The following is a 20,330-nucleotide window of genomic DNA, read 5'->3' on the forward strand; positions in this document are numbered from 1 at the left end:
ATTTTTAGATACTTGGGAATCTTGGTGTTTGGAAATGGTCCAAAGAAGCGGAATTGTGTAAGAAAATTAGCTATCACCTTATCTACTCTTGCTTCTAATTCTTCTGTCCTTAAAAAGTGTAGGATTTATAGCCCTAAGGTTAGGTCTTTCATCCTGCATCCATAACTACTGAAGCCCACTGTGAAGGCTAAAAAATGCCTGAGCACAGAATAAACAATTTTTAAGATATTAGGAATCAAAATGTTATAATGTGTTTGTAACTAAGCACTAGAATGCAAAAAGCAGGTTTATGCAGAAACACTTCATCGTAAAGTATTATCTACACATCACTTCATGCTGCCTCAGGATAACAGCCAACAAAATCAAAGACACCCCATCCCGTTCATTCTTTCTTGCATCTGCTGTCTGGCAGAAGAAACCTAGGTTTGAAAGCGTGCACCATCAGACTCAGGGCCAGCTTCTTCCTCTCCGTTTCAGGCTTCTGAATGGTACATAAGCTAGTGTACTCTCCAATTCACCTCTACCCCATTGTGGACATTTGACCATGGAACTCGTGCGCTACAATTTTGAGAACTATATTCCCCACTCTGTATCTTCCCCTTTGCTCTATTTATTGTACTTGAGTTGGACTTGATTGTATTTATGTATAGTCCTATCTGATCTGATTGGGTAACATGCAAAACAAAGCATTTCACAGTATCTTGGTTCATGTGATAGTAATAAACCTAAACTTTATCCACTCTCACTATTGACGACACCACTGTCTCCCCATCTCCTCAGGCCCGCAACCTTGGCATGATCTTTGACTCAACCCTCTCCCTTGAGCCTCACATCTGCCATGTTGTCAAAATATCATTTTTTCACCTCCGCAACATTGCCAAAATCAGACCCTCTCTCACACCCCCCGCTGCTGAAAGACTCATCCATGCCTTCATCTCCTCCCGACTGGACTACTGTAACTCTCTTCTCTTTGGCATTAATTCTAGCAACATCAACCGACTCCAACTGGTCCAGAATGCAGCCGCCCGACTGATTACACACACCAAATCCTGGCACCACATCACCCCAGTCCTCAAAGAACTTCACTGGCTTTCCATTTCCCACTGGATCATCTACAAAATCCTGGTTCTCACCTACAAAGCCCTCAACCACTTGCCCCCCCCCCCCTTATCTCACTGACCTCCTCGCCCCCTACCAACCCTCACGGTCCCTCAGATCCATTTCAGCCGGTCTCCTCTACATTCTGAAATCCAACCTCTGCACTTTTGGAGACAGAGCCTTCTCCAGGGCAGCTCCCAGGCTCTGGAACTCCCTCACACAATTGATCCGAACTTCTGAGTCCCTCACCATCTTCCAGTCCCGCCTCAAGACCCATCTCTTCACCTCTGCATACCCTTAGTCCCATGTCCCCCTCCCCTTTGCATCTCTGTCTTACTGCTCTATTTTGTTTTGTTCTTGACTCACCATGTAAAGCGACTTTGAGTCCTTGAAAAGCGCTATACAAATAAAATGTATTATTATTATTATTATTATTATTAAACTTTGACAGTATCTGCTTTATTTTGGAATAATGAGAATGCCTATAGATCTTTTGTATAATTCACATCCTCGGAAGCAAATTGAAATTTTTATATACACAGCAGGCTTATTTCGCATTCAGTGTTTGCCATTAGCAATATTGCCTGATTCAATTTATGTCAATTTAACGGTTAAATTACATCCCATTTTTGGGAGAATTTACATTTTCAATGTTTTTGTCAAGTTTTCTTCTTACATTTTTGTTTTATTTCCAGAAATAATCGCTGCACATTTACAATATTGGTGCATTCAGCCAAAATTAAAGCGTCATTAATTTTCCCTCCTTCTGATAGGAATGCAAAGGATAATATAATTAATTGTGAAAAATATATCACAGTTGACCTTAATTTATATCATAATCTATTGTAATTTAGCTGCTGAAATTAATATAAAATGTGGAGAACTAAAGTAGCCTGCACCCCTTGATTTTGCAGTCAATTTGTCAAGAGGTGCCAGAAGAATTAATCAATTTCCAACTTCAAATGCTAAAAGAGGCATGGTGACATTAGATCCTGTGACTATCTGGAGTTGCACTGGTATCCAAAGGCTTCCAGGAAAGTGAAGTTGCATATAATGAGAAATAAATAGATATCCTACTGCAGCACGCAAAATCGCATTGTTAAAGTTCTTCAATATACCGGATATGATCCAATCGGTTTCCTCTGCCAGTTAAGGTCCAAACTTCCACTGCCCATCCATACCATCATCTATTTCCTGTAATTAGGTTACCAACATTCATCTGCTTGTTAAAAAGTGAAATCTCTTACCCTATGCTTTCCAGCTATCTGCTGTGTTCTCTGTAATCAAAATCTGCAGGAATGACAACTCCAATAACAGAAATGATGGTAATTCAAAGCCTTGCATTTCACTATTCAACCAGTTTGCCTTGACAGAAGCAAGAGTTGTGAATTGACATTATTTATAACAGTGTAAGATTTCTTCATTAAATGTAGGAATTCAAGCCGGCTGAAAAAAATCCAGATTACATATTCAATTCAAGGCTGTACATGTTTCTTCAACAATACACCCTTTTTAGGTTTTCTGTCAATGTACCACAACTTTATACAATCCGCAGCAGGATTAATGCCTTATGATTCCATCAACAACAGTCAAAGTCTTTCACTTTGAACAGATTGAACATTCTTGGCTTCCAGCTTGTCATATTTGCCCTTTTGTGATGTGGCTGATGCACAAGCAATGATCCAAGGGTCATATTCGTCTTCATGTGGTACACAGCAGTCACCTGTTATCAATTATGCTCCAGGGGTGTATTTACAGTGTGACTGCAGCTTTGATGAAATGTGGCTTGGCTTCACACCAACATTGTAGTTCGCAGATGCATTCTGAATGCATGTCCTACCTGACCCTGATCACATTTTCGGAGCAGACAATGGTGGGATGACGTGGACTCTGGCACTTCCCAATGCGAGTGCCTCAGCAATGGCATGAGATGAAGCTCTGTCTAATGTCTGAGATGAGCACTGTCAAAACTGATCCATTCAATTTATAGTACAAAGTAAATAATGCCAAGAGACAACACAATGCAATCCTGATTTGTTGAGAGCCAAACATGCGAACACTTGAATCATTTGACCATTACGTTTTTAGGTGATTAGACAACACACGAATGACATGTTATATTTCTGACTTGAAATATAACCTCTGTAGGTTAATTGGCTTGGTATAAATGTAAACTGTCCCTATTGTGTGTACGATAATGTGCAGGGATCGCTAGTCAGTGAAGGCTCGGTGGGCCAAAGGGTCTGTTTCTGCACTGTATCTCTGAACAAAACAAATCTAAACTAAACTATCAGGCCTGCCTTCAACCTCAGGTGTTCCAGAGAAAGCAATCCAAGTTCAAGAGAAAATATTCCATGGATGTGCAATTAACACAACAAAGAGCAGGTGAGAAGAGCAGAGTTATGTCCTTATGCAAACAATTGGAGTGCCCATGTTGCCTTTGGTGGGCCGAAGACTGGCATTTGAAGTTCCACTGCCATTCTAAGTGAGATCTGAACTCAAGATTTGCTTTTATTAGGACCAGTCAACCGAAGGACTAAAGCCAGGCTTTCATATTTCACCAGTCTGAAATATAATAGTAGAAACATGCAACTTCAGATGTTGTGTTACAAAAAAAGACACAAATTGCTGAAGTAACTCAGCAGGTCAGGCAGCATACCTGGAGAACATGGATAGGTGTGAGTTCACTTGGGGCATAGGGGAGGGGTGAGGAAGAAAGGATCATGTGGACACAAGCTTATTGCTGTATCAACCTATGACCTGCTAGGCTGTGTCCTTGTCCTCTCTCTCTTCCAGCTTTCTTTCTTCCACAAACTGACCCCCCGCATCTCCCCAAAATCAGTCTGAGGAAAGTTCCCAAACCAATGCGTCTCCTATCCAGGGATGCTGTTTGATGCGTTGAATTACTCCTGCACAGTGTGGGATTTAATAGTCATTGTCCAGGAATGGATAGAATGGGCATGAAGAACAGGATTGAACCAACCTGACAGTAGAAGGCAGGATATAATGGGAAAGGGGTTAAATGTGTAAATGTGGCAGCCTAGGCCTTGACCACCAGCACCCTGTGCTCTAAGTGACGAACAAACCTCGGCGGCAACGTTGGATCCTCGTGGCTGATGGAGCCTCGCCGTGGCGACGGTGAAGCCTCATAGGTCTCTTTTGTGTGCAGTTTTAGTCTCCTAATTTGATGAAGGACATTCTTACTATTGAGGCAGTGCAGCATAGGTTCACCAGGTTAATTCCCGGGATGGCTAAACTGACATATGAGGAAAGAATGGGTTGACTGGGTTTGTATTCACTGGAATTTAGGATGAGTGGAGATGTTATTGAAACATATACAATTCTTAAGGGGTTGGACAGGCTAGATGCAGGAAAATTGTTCCCGATGTTGGGGGAGTCCGGAACCAGGTGGCCACAGTTTAAGAATAAGGGGGAGGCCATTTAGGACTGAGGTGAGGAAAACTTTTTCACTCAGAGTGTTGTGAATCTGTGGAATTCTCTGCCACAGAAGGCAGTGGAGGCTAATTCACTGGATGTTTTTAAGAGAGAGTGGATTTAGCTCTTAGGGCTAACGGAATCAAGGGATATGGGGGAAAAGCAGGAAAGGGGTACTAATTTTTGGAGATCAGCCATGATCATATTGTATGGCGGTGCTGGCTTGAAGGGCTGAATGTCCTACTCCTGCACTTATTTTCTATGCTTACATATCTAGCCTTTGTCGATGAGGGTGCGGAGAACCACTGTGAGGGGGGGAGGGGGAAGAACAATAGAGGACCCGGCATGGGGGATCCAGTGAGAGGGGGGGGGGGGGGGGGAGGGGAGTGTAGGGGGGGGGAGGGGAAGGGGAGGGGGGAGGGGAGGGGGGGGGGGGGGGGGGAGAAAAAAGAAAAAAGGATCCGGTGAGGGTACTTCATAACTTTGTCAGCGCCGTATATGGCGACTATTTGTATATCTTGGGCATGCAAGCAAAGAATTTCACTGTGACTTGTCACATGTGACAATGAAGTATTCTATTCCATTCCAAGCTGAGGTGTTTCTCCAGTCTCCTGCTATGGCCTGGGGCTGTAGACTGCCTCTTTCTGGAAGAGCGAGGGAAAGTTTTTGCAAGAGTATTCCCATTGTGTACAATTGCTCTGCTTGGTTCACCTTTCCCAATTCAATCACATTCAGTAAATCTCCAGTGCTGGGATAATTTACAACTTGACAGAGTGAAACCACTGAAGGTCACCAGGGACTTTTTTTCATCCACCTTGGGAAGTACCCAAGATTGCGCCAAAACCAGGCGACTCTGCACGATGGTCACAGAAGAGAGATCTGCAATCATTTGTTACAATCGTTCCATTCTTTTAAACCACTACTCTACACTGTACATTGTGGGTGGCTTGATTGTAATCATGTATAATCTTTCCGCTGACTGGATAGTACGCAACAAAAAAGCTTTTCATTATACCACGGTTTAGTTCAAAATAAACCAAACTAATCTAAATTTCACTCAACATGAACTTCTTCTGTATGTGAGATCAGACCTCATGGGTATACATCTGGCACTCACCCTCACCGTCTAACCGCTTGTCCCAATCATTCCACTGTCTCTATGTTAACAGTCAACTCTTCAATACTCTTCTGCAGAAACTGCAATTCCCTTCAGCGAAAAGCAAGGAATACTGACACCACAGCCTTTGCATCACCCCACCCTTTATTTCATCAGCACTGCCAATGTCTCAGGTAGTTGTGTAATTTTGTATTCTGGTATATTGTTTCTCTGCATTTGATGCCAAAGCCAGGTCCACCTACATAACATTAACCCTTAAGAGTTAGAGGTTATGGGGAGAGGGCAGGTGAATGGGGTTAGGAAGGAGAGGTAGATCAGCCATGATTGAATGGCAGAGTAGACTTTATGGGACGAATGGCCTAATTCTACTTCTATTCCTTATGACCTATCTAGCGCACCATCCCTCATCAAAACTTCAGTCACCTTAGGGATGGTGTGGGTGATTGCAACTTTCACGTGGTCCGCCCTGTTTCGATGAATGCAATCAACCTGGTGTGCACAATCAAATAAGATCAAATAGAACACGTTGTCCTACAACTTTAGGCTGTGCATGCCATAAGCAAGAAGAAGAAGATGAAGACCTTAGGGATTTGCTATTCAATTGTTTTCTTACTTCTCCCCGCATTATAAAGGTAATCACATCCAAAACTCTGCTACTTGGTGCCCAGTTCTGTTCACCAGTCATTCATCCGTGTGTGTTTCAAGAAATTTAATTTTGTAATTCCCATTCCTCCATCCAAATCCCTTCACAATCCTGCGAGAGCACTAAAGCTTTTTGCCTCTGACTATTACACATCCTCCACTCCCCTTACACCCAACCATTAATATTCAGCCAATTGTTTTAGGCAGTTTTAGTCCTAAACTTCTTTTTCCTTTAAAAGCCACATTGTGTTCCGTTCCGGGCACCATGTTCTAGAAAATATGTTGTCAAGTTGGAAAGGGTACAAGGAAGATTTATGAGGATGTTGTTCAGGACTCGAGGGTCTGAGCTGGGTTGAGTAGGCTGGGAACTATTCCTTTTGAGCACAGGATGATGAGGGGTTATCCTATGGAGCTCTATACATTCATGAGATGAATAGATCGGGTAGACTCACAGGGTCTCTTGCCTGGAGATGGGGAATAGATTTATATAGGAATCTGAGGGATAACATTTTCACACAAAGGGTGGTGGGTGTGTGGAACGAGCTGCCAGAGGAGGTAGATGAGGCAGGGACTATTGCAACGTTTAAGAAACAATTAGACAGAATCATGGATAGGATAGATTTAGAGTGATATGGGCCAAATGCAAGCAAGTGGGACAAGTGTAGATGGGACACTGTTGTTCGGTGTGTACAAGTTGGGCCAAAGGGCCTGTTTCCATGCTGTATGACTCTATTTATGATGTTATATCTAGATCCCTTTTTTTTGACTGATGCTGTATTCACACCTCTTAATACCTCCAATTTGTTGGTAATATTTGTTTAATCTGATATGCCATTGTGGCATGCCTTAAACAGTTTCTTTCCACTCATGGCACTGCATGAATGTAAGCCGCCACTGCTATTTTGTGGATTGTTGTGAAGAAGCACACATAAGGATTGCAAGCACTCAATTTGTGGCCTAAATTCCTGGTATGCACTCCTGCCATGGGAAGCTCTATGTTGGGAGGTCTAAATCATAAAGTAGCCACAGAGATAACAATTTTCACTTGTGAACTATCTGAATAATCTCATTGGAAAAACACAGACTACATTTTTTTCCCACTGCAAAATGTGAACATATATAATGATGGCTGATGCGGAAGAAGTTTGAAGTTCTCAATTATTAAAACTTAGGTCCTTGAAATAGGACATCGGACTGAGGCCCATGGGATTATTTAAACAAGAGCTGTTCTCCACATGTTCTAGCCAAGGGGGCTCACTCAACAAATATAACTATAAACGGGAAATTGGACGTGATCCAATCCTCTAAAAGTGGCTACCAGTTATTCCAAGTCACAATGATCATTGGCATTTCAGCATTCATTTTATGTGATATGCTTTCAGCCATATGAGTGAAATGTATTTAAGGCATTATATAAATGCAAACCTTTTACATTGCTGACAATGACAAATTACATGTATTTAACAGACTTAACAGTATTTCTCTAAAGTAATCTATTTTACTTTGCATATTTATCTAACCTCACATTCAATTAAATGGGAATCATTGAGCTAGATGAAACATTCATAAGTGTCATTATTTACAGTATATAACCCCTTTAATGGAGCGCTTCATTAGTACCTAAGAAAACCCTGGAAACTGTGTTTCAGTAAAATGACATGTAATAGATGAGACTCAATGCATAAATATAATTTTATTAACTTGAACATAATTGCAGTGGAAGCCTAGAACTTTTATGTTTGTTTCAGAATGAATCACTTTCCAAAATGTCATTGTGCCTATTTTAATTTCTACCTATACGATGCCCTGGCAAGAAATACATTTAAAAATATAAATAACAGAAAATAAATCATGTGTTTGTGTTCGTTTTTATTTACCCTGAGACGTCAAGGAGGGTCGCCATGCAAACTTGTACTTTAATTACGTGGAACACACATGTACTTATAATTACGTAGATCTACTTTATTTCATTTCAGTACTGGCCTTTTAAAATGGCCTGGGGAGTCAATTTTCCAAGAGCCACCTACACTTCTTAGTCCCCAGCATGACAAATCCAAAAATAGCTTTATTTTTCCAGCCCTGACTTGCTTTGGCCCAAACTATACACTTGATATACTGGTTGCATTCAGCAAGACAGGTTGCCTACAACCTTGTCATGCTTAACAATAATTAATCTGGATTATATAATGAGGACTGTGCTGTTATTACTCAGTATCAGGAACACCGTCAGTCATACGGTTGAAATGTCCACGTTATAAACCGAGACAGCTGATGACACATTAGCAGTATATCCACTTCCATTTGCAGAAGTTTTATGCATCACATTTTTTATTCCAATACACATCACAGATACCTTAAAGCACGAAATTATTTGGGATATTGTCCAATAAAAATAACCGAACTATTAACGTTAATTAGGAAAATAATTGCAATTGGTAAGCTTGCCTTCCTTTTTTTACAGCAAATCTGATGCACACACAAGAGAAATGAAGCGGACCAGCAATTATATGATTTTACATTCCTTCTCCATGTTTCCAAGCATTGTTTGAGTTTTAATACCAACAGGGTGTTATCAGAGATATCACTGTGGAACTAAAAATAGATTGTAGCGACAGATCCAGAGATGCAGCTTCTTTCTTTAACATGATTAAAACTGACATATTTATGGTTTTCCCTGTAATTTTGGTAATCATTATGGGTTAAATTGGAATTTTTATTTTTGGGTTGTAAAGATACTTATCGGGTGAGTTGGTTGCGGAGGCAGCTTGCGTTGCTTTGTTTTAAAGAGAAGGTCTGGTTAGATGAGCATGTGAAACTTACTTCTAAGTGTTATGCACTTTTCCTTTCTCCCCATTATCTCCGTGTTGTGCTGTAGAAGAGGATATTGGGGGCATGTTTTAAGATTTCCTTTAATTTACAGCAGCTGAAATAAATATTCCTGCTGTCAGTTATGGTCTGGAAGGGACAAAATTGATCACAGGCTAAATTCCTTAAATGTGTTCACCTCTGGGTGGTCCAACACCACAGAGGTTTTGTGTACTGCTTCATATGGAATGTATTCACTGCAACACATTTCTACTAATTCCATTCTCGTCTTGGATAGGTTGTTTTCTGATGGCACAGAACTTTGTTTGCTTCCTACATTGTTTCCACCCACGTGCATCATTGTTGGATCCACTCTGGTCGGTTCAACTGATTGTTCAGCAGATCACGAAGATATCTTGGGCTGAGAGATATTGGCAGGGACAAAGTCCTGTGTGGAAACATTAAGACATTTTCTCGTATAACGTAAGTGTGAATTTTAAGTTTCAGGGCTGGTCATTTCTGAAATAGCTGGGGGACTTTTTTATGGCCTCAAAATTCCTTGGCTTGCGATCTCAGCACAATTATGATGGTTACACTGAGATCATGTCTGTCGATTCCCACCCACACTGACCCCTCCAGCGTTTACATTGTCCAGGAAAGTTGACTTTATTTGCATGGAACAGGCAGACATTTCCATCATGCCAGTACTTCTGGCAATTCCAGTGACTAATCTTGCTGTTGAATGAGGGTAAGGAGGGTCACCCACAGCATGTCTCGTTCAACTTATATTATCCTGTTATATTGGATTAGATAGAGGGTAATCAGCCTACGTGCACATTTTGTAGGAGAAAATAGTTGCGAGACAATGGTATTCAGGGAACATTAGTGAGGGTCCCGAACAAAGGAAAATGGTGAGATAGCTGACTCGGGTGTTAAGAAGCTGACCTGGTTGTACAACCCACTTATCAATTGTCTCATAATGGGGCAAAGATAGGAACTTTGTTGTAGTGATCACCCAGTGTAAACGGGGATCCACAATCTGTCTCTGGACCCCGTCCAATTCTTACTGAAAACAAGGGGTGTGACCAATGATATATTGCGTTTCGACCTTTGTCTTCAGCTGTTGAAGGCTGCGCTGAAATAAACAAAAAGCTGAGCCAAAGGAAGACTAATTCTAGAGTCTGTGTAGTAACACAGTGATTTAATTGAAAATAATCAGATATATGTTTCAGGCAATACGTACAGCAACAAGAAAATGTACGAACACATCGTTATCTTAAAAGTTCGTCAGAATTGAGAGCAAAATAACCCCTTCTTTTGTACAGGTTAGGACATGTGGAGATGGTGAACTAAACAACATCTCAGCTTTTTTACAAAACACAAAATGATGGAGTAATTCAACACGATAAGGCAGCATTTGTGGAGGGAATAGACAGGTGACTTTTCAGATTGGGACCCTTCTACAGACTGAACGTAGTAGTGGGGAGAAAGCTGGAAAAGAGGTGGGGCTGGGACAAAGCCTGGCAAGTAATATGCGGATACAGATGAGAGAGATTTACTCAAGATTCCAGTTTCTGCAGGTCATAGTGTCTCTGTTTACACCAGGCAAAAAGGTGAGTCTTCTTAAAAATAAGTGAACACATACACTCCACACTGGCAACAAATCCTTAAGAAGTGGTGAGATCCCTTTTTCTATCTTAAATGGGTTCCTACCTAAAAACACCTTCAAATAAGTAGCATAAATATATTTATTTTGTTTCTGTGGGATGAGACACATTGTGGAGTCAATGATTAATGAGAGAAATTGAGACGCATTCAGGAACCTCTATTTGTCCTTGTTTCAAGTCCTGTCCGAACAAAATTGATCTAAACCATAAACAGTTCATATTTTTACATCGATTTCTAGATCCTTAAATTGCTGAGGACCTAAACTCTTCTTTGTTAGACCTTGATTTAGTCAGTTAATTAAGTTAAAAGGTGTTTGTTACATAAACAAACTTGATTGGTGGCTGCAACTGGATCATAAGGTGATTCACAAACACCTGATTACATAGTTGCATTGGATGAGTGTCGAATTGGATGATATCTCTAATCAGGTCATTTGGTCCACCGAGTCAGCACCGACCAGCAATCCCCGCACAGTAACACTATCCTACACACACCAGGGACAATTTACATTTATACCAAGATAATTAACCTACAAACCTGTACATCTTTGGAGTGTGGGAGGAAACCGAAAATCTCGGAGAAAACCCACACAGGTCAAGGGGAGAAACTCTGTACAGACAAGCATCTGTAGTCAGGATAGAACCAGGGTCTCTGGAGCTGTAAGACAGCAACTATATATCCCTGCACCACTGTGCCACCCTGCATATGCATATCCAAATACTTTTCAGTCAATGTGGATTTTTCCTTCTATTATTTATACTGCCAATTAATTTAAGATCCCAAACATCCTTTTGATGTAAACATTTCTCTTTATCTCCCCTCTGATCCTTCTGACAAGGCTTACACTAGGCAGAAAGGTGAGTCGCCTTAAAAATAAACGAAGAAGTATATTCCAAATGCTTTTTAAACATTCTTACTGACCAGGTCTATTTGCATCACTTCAGCTGTGACCTAACTGACGTTTTATTTAGTTTCAGCATAATTTCCTTGTTCTTTACTATCCAATGAGTCAATAAAGGTTGAAACGGCAAAAAAAAAAGTAAGGCTAATCACACTACTGAGCTTGCATTAGAGATGTCCAAAAAAATAAGAGAGACAAGCAGATTTTGGAGATAGGCAGAAATCAAAAGAACATAGAACAGTACAGCACAGGTGCATGTATAGGAAAGACAGAGTAATATGGGCCAAACACAGACAGGTGGGACCAGCGTAGATGGGGCATCTTGGCCAGCAGGGGCAATTTCGGCCAAATGGCCTGTTTAGTCTCTGTACATATCTATGACTCTCTGACACAGGTACTGGTCCTTAGGTCCATAATGTCCGCACTGAATGTGATGCCAAGTTGAACTAATCTCTGCTGTTTGCACGTGATCCTTATTCCCCCATTATCTTGCACGTCCATGTGTTTTTCTAAAGCCTTTTAAATACAATTATAATATCTGCCTCCACCAACATCCCTGGCAGCGGGTTCCAGGCACCTACCTCCCTCGATGTACATCCCTCGATGTAAAAAAAACCTGACAATGGTAAGGGGTTTTAGGCATCATTATTAACTGGGATGAGTGCAAACATTTTTGAGTGTTTTTTAAAAAAAATGGCTTATTTGGAACTTTTGATCCATAGCGCAGCACGGTTCTGTACTTAGTTGTAGAGTATGAATCAGGACAGCAGGTGGGAGATTCAGTTGGATCGCACTTTGGTGGTTGTGACCATTATTTACTTGGATTTGGCACTGCCGTGGAAAAGGACAAAAATAGACAAGGATTAAAAATTCTCAGTCGGATAAAGGTCAATTTTACTGAGTGGAGACGCGATTTAATAATAGTGGAGCAGAACACAGCTGCGGGACGACAAGTCGGAGTGGTGGGTGGCATTCAGGAGAAATTAGCGTGGGCTCTGAGCATATATGTTTCCAAAAGGAAACAACGGTGGGACCCCTAAATGTGGAATCATTTCACTGTCAGGGAACGAACGGTATATCAAGGAGCAAGCTGCAGTGTACAAGACAAGGGATAAAGACTTTTGTCAGATATGGAGAAACCATTAAGAGTAAAAAACAACAGGGGGTGAAAGTCAAATGGAAATCACAGCCAGAGATTTACAATATAGAAATGGCACGACATGAGAAAGTACAGTCAAGAAAAATTAAAAGATGTATTGGAAACATATAGAAAGCAAAGAAAGATAAGGCTTTCTCAGGGAACACATAGATAACCAAAGATATCAAGTGCTGGGGAATCTCTGGAGAACATGCTGGAGTAATTCAGCGGGTCAGGCAGCATCGCTGGAGAACATGCATAGGTGATGTTCGGGTTGGGATCCTTTTTCAGACTGAAGAAGGGTCCCAACCTGAAATGTCATCTATGCATATTCTCCATGGATGCTACCTGACCCGCTGAGATACTCCAGCACTTTGTGCCCTTTTTAGTAAACCAGCATCTGCAGTTCCTTGTTTCCTCACTGATAACCTATGTGTGGAGGTGGAAGATCTGTGTGTAATTCCAAATAGTTAAGACTGCAGTGATTAAGTTACTGAATCTGTATCCAGAAGCTTAGACTAATAATCCATGATTATTAGTTTGACCCCCACTGCGGCAGGTGGGGAATTGAAATTCAAGTACGTAAATAAACTTGAAATAAAGACCTAATATCAGTCGAGGTGGTCATGAAAATTTTAGAATGCCATAAAATCTATTTGCTTCATTGATGTCCTTCAAGGAAAGAAATAGGCTATCCTTACCTTGTCGGGCCTGCATGTCACTCTAGACCTTACATGATGTTTAAAGGGGCAGCTAAGAGATGAAGCAATAAATTGTAACCATGCCAGCAACATCTGCATCCTGTGAAAAAATAAAAAAAACAAGTCTGTTTTTACAGGCTTCGTAATTGAGAGCAGGACAGAATAAACATACCAAAAGGAGCAATATTAAGAGGTTTGGAATATTTGAAATTGGATAAATCACCAGACATTTTTGCATTGTATTGTTGGCTGTTCCCCCGCATGACCATTGTTACCTTGCTGAGCAAAGCAAGGCTCAGATATTCTAATGAACCCCAGGCAATGCTGTCAGGAGTTTAGACTTTTAGTTTTAGAGATACAGTGTGGAAACATGCCCTTTGGCCCACCGAGTGCACACTGAAAAGTGACCACCCGTTCACTGATTCTACCCTACACATTAGGGTCAATTTACAGAATCTGATTTGCCTACAAATCTGCACATCTTTGGAATGTGGGAGGAAACCAGAGCACCCGAGGAAAGCCATGTGATACAGGGAGAATGTACAAATTCCATATAGGCAGGATTACCCATAGTCAGGATCGAACCCATGTCTCTGGTGCTGTCAGGCAGCAACACTACAGCTGCATCACTGTGCCACCCTACCTGTGGTAGGGTCATCGATGGCAAAAGCATCAAGGAAAAATTGCCCTGAAACACCCTGTGGAGGTGGAGGAAAAAGTCTGTGGCCCCAATATCATTGACTAGGAACAAGTCCCATTTGTCGTGATCCTCCAAGCCATTAAATGTGGATGTTATTTGCTGAGATGGTGAGCAGCAAGTTACTACAGTAAGGTCAACGTGTGGAGGCTTTCCTCATACCGTAAAAGACCTCTGGTATGGGAGGATCGATGGCATTTGTCGAGCTGTGATACCTGGAGGCTTCCATGCTGAAAACTTTCCCCTTATTTACGGTAGGTGACAAAAGTATTAAAAGGAAAGTTGATGGGCACTCGTGAAAGAATAGGTTTGGGAAAGAATAAGAAGAATGGGAAAAAGGTCTGATGGGAGTGCTTAGCTTGGGGTCAGCATAGGGTTGATGAGCGGAATGATCTCCTTCTGTGTCATAATATGTAAGAGTGAAAGGCCTCTACCTCTGGATGCTAGGGAGCCATCCCCCTTACCATGTCTGAAGAAGGGTCTCGACCTGAAATGTCACCCATTCCTTCTTTCTAGAGATGCTGCCTGTTCCGCTGAGTTACTCCAGCTTTTTGCGTCTATCTTTGCTTCCCCTCATCACGTTCCATTCTCCCAGCTCTCTGCTGATCAGCACTCAAAAGATGCCAAATGGCAATAACACAAAAAACGCACGTCCAGCCTCTGGGAGTAGACATCAGTGACTGGAAGAGACAAGCTGCTATCATGCATTTCAAAGTATAATGGCTTGATTCCATGGTGATTCAGCCGGAGGAAAGAGGGGTCCATCCCAGAACTGCAACCACAATACACTGAATGAGCACTGTTGAAGAATGTGTACATCCAGAACTGGACTCCAATGTCATCTGGTGACCCACCAAGCCCGGCAGACTCAACCTCAATTCTGAAGACCGGGTGCTGTTAAGAAAAATAAGGGAAGAAGTAACAGAGTTACTTTAAGTTATAGAGACGGAGTTCCAGAAGACCAGAAGATTGGTCAAACTTTTCATTTGTTTAGAAAGGAGAAAGGGATTGGCCAAGCGATTATAACGAGAAAGTGCTGGAAATACTCAACAAGTCAGACAGCATCTATGAAAGGAGAAATTGTGTTCTTGACATTAAATGACATTTTACCCAAAGTGGGAAAAGTTAAAGATGAAAAGTTTTAAGTTGCAGAGAAAGAGGGCGGCACAGAGAAGATGAAACAAGGTTCTGTGATATGATGGTGGAGGATGGCAAAAGTAGGGCTAATGTCACTTTAGAGAATGCGGTGAAGGCTGTTGAATAAGAAAAGGTATGTTTAGAGAAAGAGTAAAGGCCCTGTCCCACTTGGGCATTAGTTGCTCGTCATTTACACTACATAATTTACACGTCACGCTCGCGTGGTGAGACGTAGTGGCGTAGGCAGTGATGCGCGGTCGCGCGTGGCCCCTCAGGATTTTGGGATTCACAAAATCTTTGAGCGCCACCTGCGTGATGTGCAAATGACACCCAAGTGAGACAGACTCTTAAATAGGAAGAGAGGAATAAAACCTGATTACCAGAAGTGGAGGGAAAATAACCCAAAGCAGGATTATTGGTCTCCAAATCTGGGGAAGGACATTATTGCCATAGAGGGAGTGCAGAGAAGGTTCACCAGACTGATTCCTGGGATATCAGGACTGTCTTATGAAGAAAGACTGGATAGACTTGGTTTATACTCTCTAGAATTTAGGAGATTGAGAGGGGATCTTATAGACACTTACAAAATTCTTAAGGGGTTGGACAGGCTAGATGCAGGAAGATTGTTCCCGATGTCAGGAAGTCCAGGACAAGTGGTCACAGCTTAAGGATAAGGGGGAAATCCTTTAAAACCGAGATGAGAAGAACTTTTTTCACACAGAGAGTGGTGAATCTCTGGAACTCTCTGCCACAGAGGGTAGTTGAGGCCAGTTCATTGGCTATATTTAAGAGGGAGTTAGATGTGGCCCTTGTGGCTAAGGGGATCAGGGGGTATGGAGAGAAGGCAGGTACGGGATACTGAGTTGGATGATCAGCCATGATCATATTGAATGGCGGTGCAGGCTCGAAGGGCCGAATGGCCTACTCCTGCACCTAATTTCTATGTTTCTGTTTCTATGATATGTAACATGCAATGCCTGATTAGGTGAACTTGATGGATTAGTTGCTGAAAGCTGAGGGCTGCAATATGGCAAATCGCAAAAATCAGGTAGAACACAAATAAAACTGCAGGTGCTGGAATCTGAAACAAAAACAGAAATGCTGGAAGACCAGCAGCATCTGTGGAGAGAGAAACCTGTTAACATCCAGAAACTATGATAGAGCAATTTACTTGAAGGTGAAAAATTCAAATGTTCATTCCTGAAGTTTGCAAAGTGCCTGGATAGACAATAAGATGTTGTCCTTCCAGTTTAAGGAGGCACCATGGCACAGCTGGTAGAACCACTGCCTCACACTGCCAGAGATCCGCTTATGATCCTGGCTTTGGGTGTTGACTGGGTGGAGTTTGTACATTCACCCTGTGACTGCATGAGTTTCCTCCAGGTGTTTCCTCTTTTATCCAGTTCCCCTCCAGATCCTGAAGATATGCAGGTTCGTAGGTTAATTGGCCTCTGTAAATTGCCCCAGTGTGTAAAAAGTAGAGGCGAAAGTGGGATAACATAGAACTTATGTGAACAGGTGATCGATAATCAACGTGGACTCGGTGAGCCAAAGGCCTGTTTCCATGCAGTATCTCTGAACATTATGCTTTAAGGGTCTGAAATTGTGCCCTAAATGAGGGTTACATCACACTGCTGAAAAGGGGAACAGAGGGAATACTCAAATGCAATATTCTTCTATTGTAAAACTGGCACAAAGCAGCTTTAGTTTACTTTAGTTTGGAGATACAGCGTGGATACAGGCTCTTTACCCATTCACACAATCTCTTTGTTATCTCACTTTCTCATCCACCCCTTGTGCACAAGGGAAAACTTACACTGACCAATTAAACTACAATCCCCCGCCTCTTTAGTATGTGGGAGGAAACCAGAGCACCCGGAGGAACCCCACTCGATCACAGGGAAAGTGTGCAAACTCCACACAGACATCACCCAAGGTCAGGATTGAACCTGGGTCTCTGGCACTGTGAGGTAGCAGCTTAACCAGCTGCACCACTGTGCCACCAACTGAGTTTGGCACAAGTTTCCTTCAAACTTTTCTGCATGTTAAAATGTTTAGTCCTATACTAGGCCAGCATGCCTTAATTGCACAATTATGTGGGAAATGTACACAAGAAATGTGCCATATTCAAAATAATTGTATTGAAATTATGTTTTCGATTCTGAGATATCAATATAAACATGTTGACGTTTAACCTTTACATAATCAATAGACTTAATATTGTACGTTGCATCATACCTTACTATTTCGACCACATAATTTCATGTGTTCTCAGAAGCCAATTGTACCACTCATTTCTGGTGTGGGGTTACGCAGTGTCACAGACCTCGATATGAGAAAGGAATCTTTCCTTTGCTCTGCAACCACAAAATGGCAAAGTATAAGCATGTGTGCATCACTTTTCTCTCTCTGCACTGAGCTCATGCGGCTAAAGAAAATCTGGCAGCTGTGAGGTAGAGATCGAGCTTTGGTTTAATCCTGTTTTAAGTTTCTTCATGATAGCAGTCACTGGGGAGGCCAGCTATGAAACAGGAACGAGAACAGATGGTATTTTTGACAGAGTATGATTCTCCCTTGCTCACCACAGTCCACATTCCGTTAGGATGCTAAACTTCCTTCAAGTGAACTGGATACGGAGTGCAAATGAATGATAGAAAAAATCATTTTCCAATGAACAGGCTAGATAAGAGAACCAAATTACAAGACATATCTTCTGTGACAAATCACTTTGGTATTATAGAATTATGGTAAAGGGAGAAATTCCACTGATTATTATTTCTTACAAATTGTTCAAAATCCAAATAAAATCCGTTCTTATCAAATTAAGACTGGAGATCCCACGGCCTGAACATGCACTATATTGAACACTCAACATATGTTTTCCTTGCTATGGTTAATCTGGTTTAAATCTTCAGGATTACCAAAATAACAAACCAGCGTTGCATGCTAAATATAGTAAAAGTTTCATCAGATGCATTTCTGTCTGAATCAGGCCCCTATATTACTTACACTCGTACTATTTTTGTGTCATTGAAGATTTTGCTTTCAATATCATTGACCGCATTTTCTTAGCTTGTGGAAACCCATTTTAATTAGAACCAATTGCTCTGCCCTTAACTGAAAAATATATTGTTTAAATTAATATTTTGATAATTGACAGGGATGTATAAATTGTAAGATTAAATTAAATGAGACATCTGTTTCAGTTTGCTTAAATAAATAATTGATGTTGCTCTCAGGGTGGGGTATAGAAAAAATGTCCCTCATGTCTTCTGCCGATTGGAAATCTTTCAGCGTTTCATCGTTGTTGTGAGATTTAAATCCTAGATCTTGCTGCTCCACTCCCTGTGGGAGTTCACTCACCGGGACTGCTACAGTTCAAGAAGATGGTTCACCACCACCTCCTCAAGGGCCGTTAAGGATGGGTGGTAGACACTGGCCTTGCCAACAACCTGGGTCTGCCGCAGATCCTGAAAACGAACTAACAAATAATAAGTGCATTAACTTAAATAAAACTCATGTCAAAACTCTGGCCTTCAGAAAACTGGGATTAGTTTAAAATAAATGTTGCAGCAGTAAGGAACTAAAAAAGAACAATTAGGTACAAACCTAGAGATAAGGAACTGCTGATGCTGGTTTACAAGATAGACACAAAGTGCTAGAGTAACTCAATGGGTGAGGCAGTATCTCTAGAGGACATCTCTCGAGAGTCTGAAAAAGAGTCTAGACCCAAAACGTTATTTATCTAAGTTCTCCAGAAATGCTGCCTCATCCGCTGAATTACTCCACCACATCGTGTTTTTTTTTGTAAACACAATCTGCTGTTCCTTGTTTCGACATGAACTTGCTGCTGTTACTCAGCAGAGTTTCTGGAATTTGTTCCCAGAGTTTGTTCCAGATTAGACAATCCAAGGTCTGTGCTTCCATTTATTTTTATGGTTGTTTTATGGCACTTGGTGCCTTTTTTTGGTAAGACCCAGATTTTGTTCCTGTGTTCAGGGAGTAAATGAAGGTGCACAGGGGTTCAGTTTTGATCTACTGCACCCTGTGTCCTTATGATGGTTGAGAAACCATTGTCTAAAGGTTGTTTGAGGTCCCATGTTGTGTATGTGAGTTGATACCTTTACACCTTTATAATGCCTATATTATGATCACTCACAGGGATAACAATGGTCTGGTCAACTGTACTCCTGAACTGCTCCGCATTGCACTGAGCCCACTTCATCTACTGACCAAAGGTCCTTCCTCAGAATTGCATTTATGATTAACAAATCAAGAGAAACAAGAGTGTGGCACACCAGCGCATCGGTAGAGTTGCTGCCTTACAGCGCCAGAGACCCGGGTTCAATCCTGACTGCGTGTGCCGACTGTATGGACTTTGTACGTTCTCCCTGTGACCTGCTTGGGCTTTCACTGGGAGCTCCAGTTTCCTCCCACACTCCACAGACGTAAAGGTTAGTCGGTTAATTGGCTTGGAAAAATTGTAAATTGTAGGATAGTGTTAGCGTGTGGGGACCACTGGTTGGCGTGGACTCGGTGGGCCGAAGTGCCAGTTTCTGCGCTGTATCTCTAAGTTAAACTAAACTAAAGAGTTATGTCTGTTTACACTGCATCGTAGTCACCCAACCTGTAAACACACTCATTTCCATCCCAACCCCATTCCAATGTCTTGGGATTTGGTTCTGACAATTAAACTAGGGTCTTGGCATTTGTGAGCAGAGATCATGGGTCTGTAGCTTGAGGACATTTTTCTACATTTTGAAGGTGTTGCATACATGAATGCATTTGGTCTAAACCATTAGTTCGGTGCTTAACTGCTATTAAAATTGGGAAGTAAAACCACAGTTTCTCACTACCAGAAATATATAGTGGAAAAATCAAAAAAAGACCCGGCTATTCCCTGAGAACAAAGGTGCCTTGCAACTTAAGTAAATAAAAAAAAAAAACATTGCCAAAGCTAATTTTGTGTGATAATGTCCATATACAACAGA

At 41.5% G+C, this 20,330-nt stretch overlaps 1 long non-coding RNA gene across 1 annotated transcript; it reads right to left on the reverse strand.

Annotated features, from left to right (window-relative positions):
* Nucleotides 1-7,966: 7,966 nt before the first annotated feature.
* Nucleotides 7,967-19,482, reverse strand: LOC129697155 (uncharacterized). Its single transcript, XR_008723459.1, has 3 exons — nt 17,578-19,482; nt 13,506-13,605; nt 7,967-9,545 (listed from the first exon to the last, which is right to left on the reverse strand). It is a non-coding gene; the product is annotated as an uncharacterized LOC129697155 (long non-coding RNA).
* Between the last annotated feature and the right edge of the window lie 848 nt (nt 19,483-20,330).

The sequence above is a fragment of the Leucoraja erinacea genome, chromosome 5, assembly GCF_028641065.1.
Source record: "Leucoraja erinacea ecotype New England chromosome 5, Leri_hhj_1, whole genome shotgun sequence".
In the NCBI taxonomy this organism is placed as follows: Eukaryota; Metazoa; Chordata; class Chondrichthyes; order Rajiformes; family Rajidae; genus Leucoraja; species Leucoraja erinaceus.